The sequence below is a fragment of the Drosophila miranda genome, chromosome 2, assembly GCF_003369915.1.
Source record: "Drosophila miranda strain MSH22 chromosome 2, D.miranda_PacBio2.1, whole genome shotgun sequence".
In the NCBI taxonomy this organism is placed as follows: Eukaryota; Metazoa; Arthropoda; class Insecta; order Diptera; family Drosophilidae; genus Drosophila; species Drosophila miranda.
In genome coordinates, this window is record NC_046675.1 from 18,046,517 (window position 1) to 18,056,611 (window position 10,095).

The following is a 10,095-nucleotide window of genomic DNA, read 5'->3' on the forward strand; positions in this document are numbered from 1 at the left end:
ATGTTTCGACAAAAATATGTGATTGTATGCTTTTTTCAGATTTTTTGAACTCTCTCAGGTCTGGTTCTGTTTTGCCTCCAGCAAGTTTTAGTGTATGCGTGCACATGCATTCTCACGTACTTTGCGTGTGTGTGTTTAGAATTTCTGGCCGCTAGAACTGAAATTTGAATTTGGTTCTTGTTTTGGGTTTGATGAACTGAAATAAAACGGGAAATAAAAAAAAGCTGTTGTTTGTTTGATTTATACCACAAAATATAAAATATTACAATAATATAATTACACATTTATTTCCTTATTTTAAACAGGTTGATTATAAATTATAACGAGGGGGAACGTTGTGAGTTGCTGCGGACACCGCAACTCTACGGTTATACCCGATACTAAGTCAGTATGGCTCTCCTCCGGCAGACGCCGCTAATATTAAACGACACGACAAAGAGTGCGTGCGAGAGAGACAGAAAATCAGTCTGAGCGTGACGTCGGGCGCTGCGTAGCCACTGCAAATTGATTTGTTCCTATTGGCTATAAAAATGATCTGATCTGATCCAGATTCAGCAATCTGATAGATATGGTCATTATCTATGATTCTGCGTTTTTAGTTTTCTCGAATGTGCAATATTGTGGATGCAACAGATTTTCGTTTTTTGTGGGGGCGGAAGGGGGTGGGGCGAAATTCTGAGATATACGTTTTATAGTGAGATCTAACAGAAGTGCGGATACCAAATTTGGTTACTCTAGCCTTAATAGTCTCTGAGATTTGTGGATGCCCCAGATTTTCGTCCTTTGCGGGGGCGGAAGGGGGTGTGGCGAAATTTGGACACGAAACGGTCAAGGTCCGATATCACAGGAGTGTGGATACCAAATTTGGTTGCTCTGGCTCTTATAGGTTCTGAGATCCTTGAAGTCATATTTTGCAATTGACAAAACCGACCATGAAACCTGTGTGTTAGAGAGAGACAGAGCGAGAAAGAATGAAATTGTTTTCTTGATTCTGGCTATAATCATTATTCGATCTGGTTCAGATTTTGCACTGTAGAAGATATGGTCATCCTCACCGATTCTGCGTTTTTGGTTTTATCGTATCTTTAAAAATGTGGATGCCACAGATTTTCGTCCTTTGTGGGGGCGGAAGTGGGCGGGGCGAAGTTTTGAAATATTTTTGTAGCAGTGACATATCACAGAAGTCTGGATCCAAAACATCGTTGCTCTAGCTCTTATAGTCTTTGAGCACTAGGCGCTGAAGGGGACGGACGGACGGACGGACGGACGGACGGACGGACGGACGGACAGACGGACAGACAGACAGACAGACAGGGCTCAATCGACTCGGCTATTGATGCTGATCAAGAATATATATACTTTATGGGGTCGGAAACGATTCCTTCTGGACGTTACACACATCCACTTTTACCACAAATCTAATATACCCCAATACTCATTTTGAGTATCGGGTATAACAACCCCGACATCGACAGCATCGACACCGGCGGCCGCGTCGGCATCGGCAACGGCGCCGATGATTACCTCAAGTACAGAGACACCAGCGGCAGCGGCAGCAGCACCAGCGGCCGCACCAATTAATGCCGCAACAACAACAACAACAACAACAGCAGTAGCAACAACAACAGCCATAGCTGTAACACAAATACAACCAGAAGCAACCCATCAAACTGCAGCATCGTCTACAGCCATAATAACATCAACTACAACATCGTCTGTGGCTGCAGCACCGGCTGTGGCATCAGTTGCAGCGCCGCCAACCGCGGCGGCTGTACATCGTGACGCTCCAACAGTGCCGATGCCAGCAGCAACAGCAGCAGCAACTGCAGCAGCAGTAACAACTTCAACAATAACAACAGCAGCAGCTCGACCGACACCTGAGAGGCTGATGACAACATTGCCAACATTGCCATCGCCATCGGCGTCGCCTTTGGCATTGCCAGCAATAATTGGCAATAGAAATGCTAACAATAAACGTGAACATCACGAAATTTCAACAACATCATCAGAGACATCAATCGACTCAATGTCCATGTCGTCGACGGCATCGTCGTCGTCGTCATCATCATCATCGTCCTCGGCGGCACTACTGTCGCCGGGCCGTTGCTGTGAACTAAGCCAAAAACTCAAATGTCAACAGGAACGCGGCCGTAGCCGAGCCAATGGTCATGGCAAAAATGATCAACGGCAACATGATCATGAATATAGCCGCAGCCCGATCCATAAGAGAACCAACAATAACAATAACATCAACAGCAACACCAATAGTTGCAGCAGCAGCAGCAGCAATCTCAATCTCAATTGAGAAAGGCAAATAATAGAACAACCCCGACATCGACAGCATCGGCACCGGCGGCCGCGCCAGCAGCGGCAACGGCATCGATGATTACCTCAAGTACAGAGACACCAGCGGCAGCGGCAGCAGCACCAGTGGCCGCACCAATTAATGCCGCAACAACAACAACAACAACAACAACAGCAGTAGCAACAGCAACAGCCATAGCTGTAACACAAATACAACCAGAAGCAACCCATCAAACTGCAGCATCGTCTACAGCCATAATAACATCAACTACAACATCGTCTGTGGCGGCAGCACCGGCTGTGGCATCAATTGCAGCGCCGCCAACCGCGGCGGCTGTACATCGTGACGCTCCAACAGTGCCGATGGCAGCAGCAGCGGTAACAGCAGCAGCAACTACAGCAGCAGCAACTACAGCAGCAGCAACTACAGCAGCAGCAACAACTTCAACAACAATAACAGCAGCAGCAGCTCAACCGACATCTGAGAGGCTGATGACAACATTGCCATCGCCATCGGCGTCGCCTTTGGCATTGCCAGCAATAATTGGCAATAGAAATGCTAACAATAAACTTGAACATCACGAAATTTCAACAACACCATCAGAGACATCAATCGACTCAATGTCCATCTCGTCGACGGCATCGTCGTCGTCATCATCATCGTCCTCGGCGGCACTACTGTCGCCGGGCCGTTGCTGTGAACTAAGCCAAAAACTCAAAAATCAACAGGAACGCGGCCGTAGCCGAGCCAATGGTCATGGCAAAATTGATCAACGGCAACATGATCATGATCATAGCCGCAGCCCGATCCATAAGAGAACCAACAATAACAATAACATCAACAGCAACACCAATAGTTGCAGCAGCAGCAGCAGCAACGAGAGCGACTGCAACAGCAGCAGCGAACATGGTTATGAGAAATTGTTAAAAACCCTCAACGATAATGACAACAGCAACAACAATAATAATAATAAAAAAAATCAAAATCACAATGCAATTAAACCGACAAAAATACACAAACCCAGACTGCTACCGAAACAAAAAGACAGAAAAAAGAATATAACAAAAATAATTAACAACAATAAAAAGCAATATGCTGCATATATTGCGGAAATTGCCGAGCTCAAAGCTCAAAATCTCAAATTAACCGAGCAAGTTGGAAAACTCATTGAACTTATGCAAAATACCAGCTCAGTTAATCTGCCAAACACCAAGAACAACAGCGTCAACGACATTTACATTGACAATGACAATAATAATAAGAATATTAAAATTAATAATAATAATAAAAATACAAAATTATTATCAATTAACAAACAACAAAGAAACATCAACATCAACAATGTTGGCGGCAGCGGCAACAACAACAACCGCTTCGCCTTACTAACCGACAACGAGGGCGGTGATGATGATGATGATGATGATGATATTGACGACTATGACAGTGATGAGGACCCCAGCGGCATCGATGAAATCGATATGACTGAATTCCCGCCGCTCTCCGGACCAGCGAGAGCGAACAATGGGAGACAGACCCATATCGACGAATCAATTCATATGAACAGTGACGACAACGGCAACGGCAGCGATGACGATGATGCACCAATTGTATCGTCATACTATGATGATAAACCGTCAACATCAGCAGCAGCAGCAGCAGCAACAACGACAACAGCAACAACAACGGCAAACCTCAACAGCAGCAACAGCAGCAACAACACCAGCACAAGCAGCATTGTCGGCGTTTATGAAAAAGCTACCAACGAAAACGGCTGCAACAGCAGCAAATACAGGTAAAGCGAAAACAAACAATAACGGCAAACATCCACCCATAATTGCCGTATACAATGTAAACTCTAAACAAATAGCACATAGAATCACAAACATTATTAAATCTAAGAACTTTACGCTCAATATTAAGAATAAGAATCTAGTATACGTACAATTAAGAAACCTAAACGATTATCAACTAATTATAAGTACACTAAACACAGAAAATGTACACTATTACACATACACACCCAAAGATCTCAAACCCATTTCTCTATTAATCAAAAAGCTTCCCACTGACGTATACGATTCGCAGGAGATTCAATCGGCAATTGTTGAACAATTTCCGCAAATTGAATTAATATCGGTTAAAATATTCAAAGACAAATTCTGGCTAATCCAGATCAAAAAATGTAACACCAACACCAACACCAATAACAATAACAATACCAACGCTGCCATCGAACAGTTTGGCAAACTGATGAAAATGAAAAGTTTACTAAACTGTCGTATTACAATCGAAAGATTGAAACCAAACAATGGCCAAAATAGCATCCAACAATGTCGCAATTGCCAGCGTTTCACACATTCGGCGAGCAATTGTAAGCTAGCATACCGCTGTGTCAAATGTATTGAACAACATCAGCCGGGCCAATGCCGGATCAAGAAACGGGACGAGCAAACGGCCAACGCTAACGATAATGAAACGCCGATTGTTCAGTGTGTCAACTGCAAGGGGGCGCATACGGCAAACGCTAAAATATGCCCAATTCGTTTGGCGGCACTGCAACGTCAAAACGAACATAAAGCAAAACTAAATGCCAATAGAATGACAACAACAACAACAACGGAACGACAAATACGAAAAACCGACGTCCTATCGGCAATACGCAAGGGTAAAACGTTCGCATCGCTCCTCAAAGGAGACAATGCCAGCACTAGCGCAAATACAAACACAAACACCAATGGCAAACGGGCCGCCAATAATAACAACAACAACAATAATAATAACAAAAACAAAAATACACCATCAACAATGACAATTAGCCAAGCGCTGAGACAGCACACGGTCAATAACCGATTGCAATCGTCGGCATCACCGATATCGATCATGGCCGATCTAAATCGAGACGCCTTGAGCACATTTGGCATGAATTTCACGCAATTTATACAGATTGTCAAAGAGACCACCCGGAATTATGATCCCAAACTAAATACACAAGAGCAAAAACAAAGCATTATGTTTGAATTGGCATTCCAAATAGCGGCAGCCACCACCACCACCACCGCCACTGCCAATGACACTAATGCTAACATCGAATGACTAAATTAAAGATCCTCGCTCAGAATGTCAACTCTCTGATAGCGCAGCATAAACGAATCGAGTTAAATGATCTGTTGAACAAACACCAACCAGACATACTGATTGCCATCGAACACCGGCTCTTGGAGCGTCATCGTGTATACCTTGATCATTACACGTTCGTGAGGCAAACACAGTTGGCAACAGACATCGGGAATCGTAGCGGTGCGAGTGCGCGTGGCGGCTCAGTTGGCATTTGTATACGCAAAAATGTCAACTGTTCAACCATCAAACCGCTCGCATCGTTGCGTTTCCTCGAAGCGTTGATCCTGAAAATCCACACAAAACCAATACAAGAAACAACAACAACAGCACCAGTACAATCGATGGCAACCATTGTCGTGGTGGGACTCTATTTGAGACCGAGAGATCCGCTGCTGGCCAGTGATCTCAACACGATTTTGGATACACTGAACAAAAATGCCAACGATACACCAATCATTATCGGCGGTGATCTGAATGCCAAACACCCAAGCTGGCATCGGCCATTCTACAATCCGAAGCATGTTAACAAAAACGGTCGATTACTGTTCGATTGGCTGGGCAAACAGACCAACTTGATATTGTACACGAGCTGTGAGCCAACGAGGCGTAACCCAATTAATAACAACAACAGCAATGCCATCGATGCATCGATTGATTTGTTTGTGTGCACCACGGATCTGCCGGTCATCAGTGCGGACGTGGACATGGATGATTATGATCCGGAGCTGGGGCACGGTGTTGGCTGTGCGGCAACCCTTGATGAATTCCCATCGGATCATCTTGGGCCGCCAGCTGCAGTACTGTGATCCGGTCGAATATAGCCTGTTCAGCCGGATCGATACGATCAAGTGGATCGCAACAATACTGAAACATTTGCGCACACATGAACACGATCACGAACACGATCACGATCAGATTGAGAATACGCGAAACATTGATGCGACCACCATCGATCGACATATCGAACTTTTTAATGGGGCAATCGAAATGGCACTCAACTCGGATGCGATCCCAAAAAAAAGGACAACACCAGACACAATGACAACGGCAACGGCACGTAAAACGATTCGACTTGGTAAATATTGTCGTGAGTTGATTGCGTGCAAGAAACTACTCAGACATGGACTACACCGTATGCATGGCCGTCTAACGGAACAGTGTAGGTCCAATGTTAAACACCTGATTGCCATCATCACCAAGGACATTAACAAGCAAATTAAATTTGCTAAATTGAAAAACATTGAAAAACAGATCACAACACTCGATCCGTCCAAGATGAGCATCAGATCGTTGAGTGGTGATAAGAACAGTAATAGCAACAACTCAATCGATACAGCCATCGAGCTGACCGCTGATGAACTAAATGCGATCGATCTGCCATTGGCGAAAATCATCACCGATGATTTCGAAAAAATAAACGCGCTGGCATGGTCATTCGAGCGAATTCATCAGCAAAACGACACCATATCGATGACAACCATGGGACTAAGGCACCACACGGCACATGTAAACGATACAATTGATAAGTACTTCGATGAACCATATGTCCAAGAGCCAATCATTCAATTGAATGAAACACAAACAGCGGATGGTAATTGGCCAGCTGATCAACAACAACAACAACAGCAGTATGGATTTACGAACGACCGTCAATTGTTCGATTGGTTGAAATGGAAAAACAACAAAAAATCCCAAGGACACGACGGCACAAGTAACTTTCTGTTGAGACATTGTAACATGCAAGTGTTGAGGCATCTGGCGATGATTTTCAACCATTGCTACAACATTGGTTACTATCCGTCCGCGTGGAAGATTGGCAGAGTCAAACCGATACCCAAAACGAACATAAAACGTGAGAAATTGCTCGCCTATCGGCCCATCTCGGTGCTGTCGGCGGTAAGCAATCTGTTCGAGAAGATGCTGCTCCGGCACATCAAACAACATGTGATCGATCAGCGAATTCTGAAAGTGTATCAATTTGGCTTCCGTGATGGCTACTCGACCAGCCATGCACTGGCACCGGCCAACAACATCATAACGGACAATCTGAGCAGAAAAAGACCAACAATTGCATGTGCCCTGGACTTGGAGAAGGCATTCGATACGGTATGGATCAACGGACTGCTATACAAGATGATCCAGAAGTATCGTTTTAGCCACCACATCACACGCATCATCCGATCATATTTGCATAATCGCCAATTTGACATTCATAGCCCGCAGAGTAGTGGCAATGTGTCGATGCGACGGAACATAACGGCCGGTGTACCGCAGGGATCACTGCTCGCACCGATGCTATTCAATCTGTATCTGGCCGATTTTCCCGACTATCGGACGCCATCGAAAAACGCTATGAATCAGATCAAGATCCAGCCACTTGTATACGCAGATGATATACTGCTGCTGGCATCGGGCATGCGTCAGGTGTCGGCGAACGTACAGCTCAACATGTACATTGACCGCTATGCTACTATTTCCGCAAGTGGCGTCTGAAAATCAACGAGCCGAAATGCGAATGCTGCATGATTGTGGGCCCATCGAAGGCGGGACTGTTCCGAAATGCACGCAACTTTACGCCATCAATCGTGATCAATGGCAGTGTACAGGTCCAAGTCAGGGACACACTCAGATATCTGGGTGTCGTCTTCGATCCCAAGCTCAACTTTCGCAAACATCTCGATCTGGTGCTAGGCAAAGCCAAGCGACAGATGGCGATAGTGAGTAAATATTTTGGGTTGATCAGCAGCAGCAGCGGCAGCAGCAACACTGGGGCACCGCCTTCGGCACTGGACAACAATAATAATGAGAAAATCACAAAAATACGTTCACTCATCTACAAGAAATTGATCCAACCTTTATTGCTGTATGGCCATGTGGCCTGGTTCAACATCACAACGTCACAAATGGAGCGATTGCGCGTGTTCGAGCGTGAGATATTGCGTAGAGCGTGCCGGCCGATCACCGGTCATCGCTTCGATCGCAAAGTATCGAACAAAAAAACATATGCACTGACCAACACCAAACGCATTGATGCCATGGCCATGAGGACCACAGAACGATTCGTGGACAAATGCCTAAACGATCAACTGGACCTTAAGGACAATCGTTTGATCTATGACAGCACCGTGCAGAGCACAACACTGACATTGCCCGAACGACAGTATCATCAACACTACCATTGCCACCACCTCCTGACAATCAAAAATCTAGATATGCTCAAACAACAAGGCATCCTGTATGATGGAGATGATAACTTAATATTCTATCATAGGAAATTGAATAGCCTCGAACCGAATAATATTAGATACAACACTAGTCAATGATAACACATAAAACTCATGTTACTTACATATATAGATTTACTCATCCAAATTACCCCCCCCCCCCCCCGCAAACCATTTTCTGTGTTTTTGTCCCCCATCATCATCATCATTTAGCTTATAAGTTCTCAACACCCGCATGCAGGCCCAACGATGCTGGAGCACTTAGTTCTGATTCATTATCATTATGATTCCATAGAACGACTCAAAGATATACCAAGGGGTTTTTCTTTCTTTTATTTTTCTCCCCTCTATAATTTAAACGATACAATTGTATCTACAACTATCTTTAAAAAAAAAAAAACATAAACTTCCATTTGTCACAACCAAGGCAAATTATACACACACTCACACATACTTGTAACTACCAGCCTGGATAAGATTCTCAATTGAGATCGCAAGGCGCACACACACACACATAAACACACATATTGTAATAGCCATACGGATTTATTATTATTTGTCAATCCGTATTCGTTTCTATATATTTGTATATTTGTATTTGTATAACATAATACTTCCTCCTACTGACAAATAAAAAACAACCATTTAAAAAGTAAAAAAAAAAAAAAAGTTTGGACAACATTCGTGTGTGAACAGTGAAACGCAATAGACATTCAAACAAGAAGTGTGGTTGCGGAGGTTCGATTACGCTCCAAGAAGTGTGGTTGCGGAGGTTCAATTACGCTCCAAGAAGTGTGGTTGCGGAGGTTCAATTACGCTCCAAGAGTGTGGCTGCGGAGGTTCGATTACGCTCCAAGAAGTGTGGTTGCGGAGGTTCGATTACGCTCCAAGAAGTGTGGTTGCGGAGGTTCAATTACGCTCCAAGAAGTGTCGTTGCGGAGGTTCGATTACGCTCCAAGAAGTGTGGTTGCGGAGGTTCAATTACGCTCCAAGAAGTGTGGTTGCGGAGGTTCGATTACGCTCCAAGAAGTGTGGTTGCGGAGGTTCAATTACGCTCCAAGAAGTGTGGTTGCGGAGGTTTAAGTGCGATCCGAGAGGAATGGGAGGAACGCTGGGACTGTTGGTGGTTGCCGCCGATGCTTACCTCTCCACTGGCCGGAGCCGAACTGATGATTATCGCTCTGGCTGTGCTCCTTTTATTTCCGAAAAGCAGCTCTTCCGTACGGGCATGTTCCTAACGCGTTTGTGCTGATCAGCTGGTTTTCGTCCTGGTGTGTTCCTAACGCGTTTTGTGCTGATGAGCTGATAATGTGCCCGTTGGTGTTCGGGTTGTGGTCACACTTGATAAGCTCAGCTGTGGGTGTGACCGTTGGCGGCTGTGCTGTGGGCACATTGGGGATGATTGTCTGCTGGTGGTTTTAGGTTTATTTTGTTTCTTTGTTGGTTTTT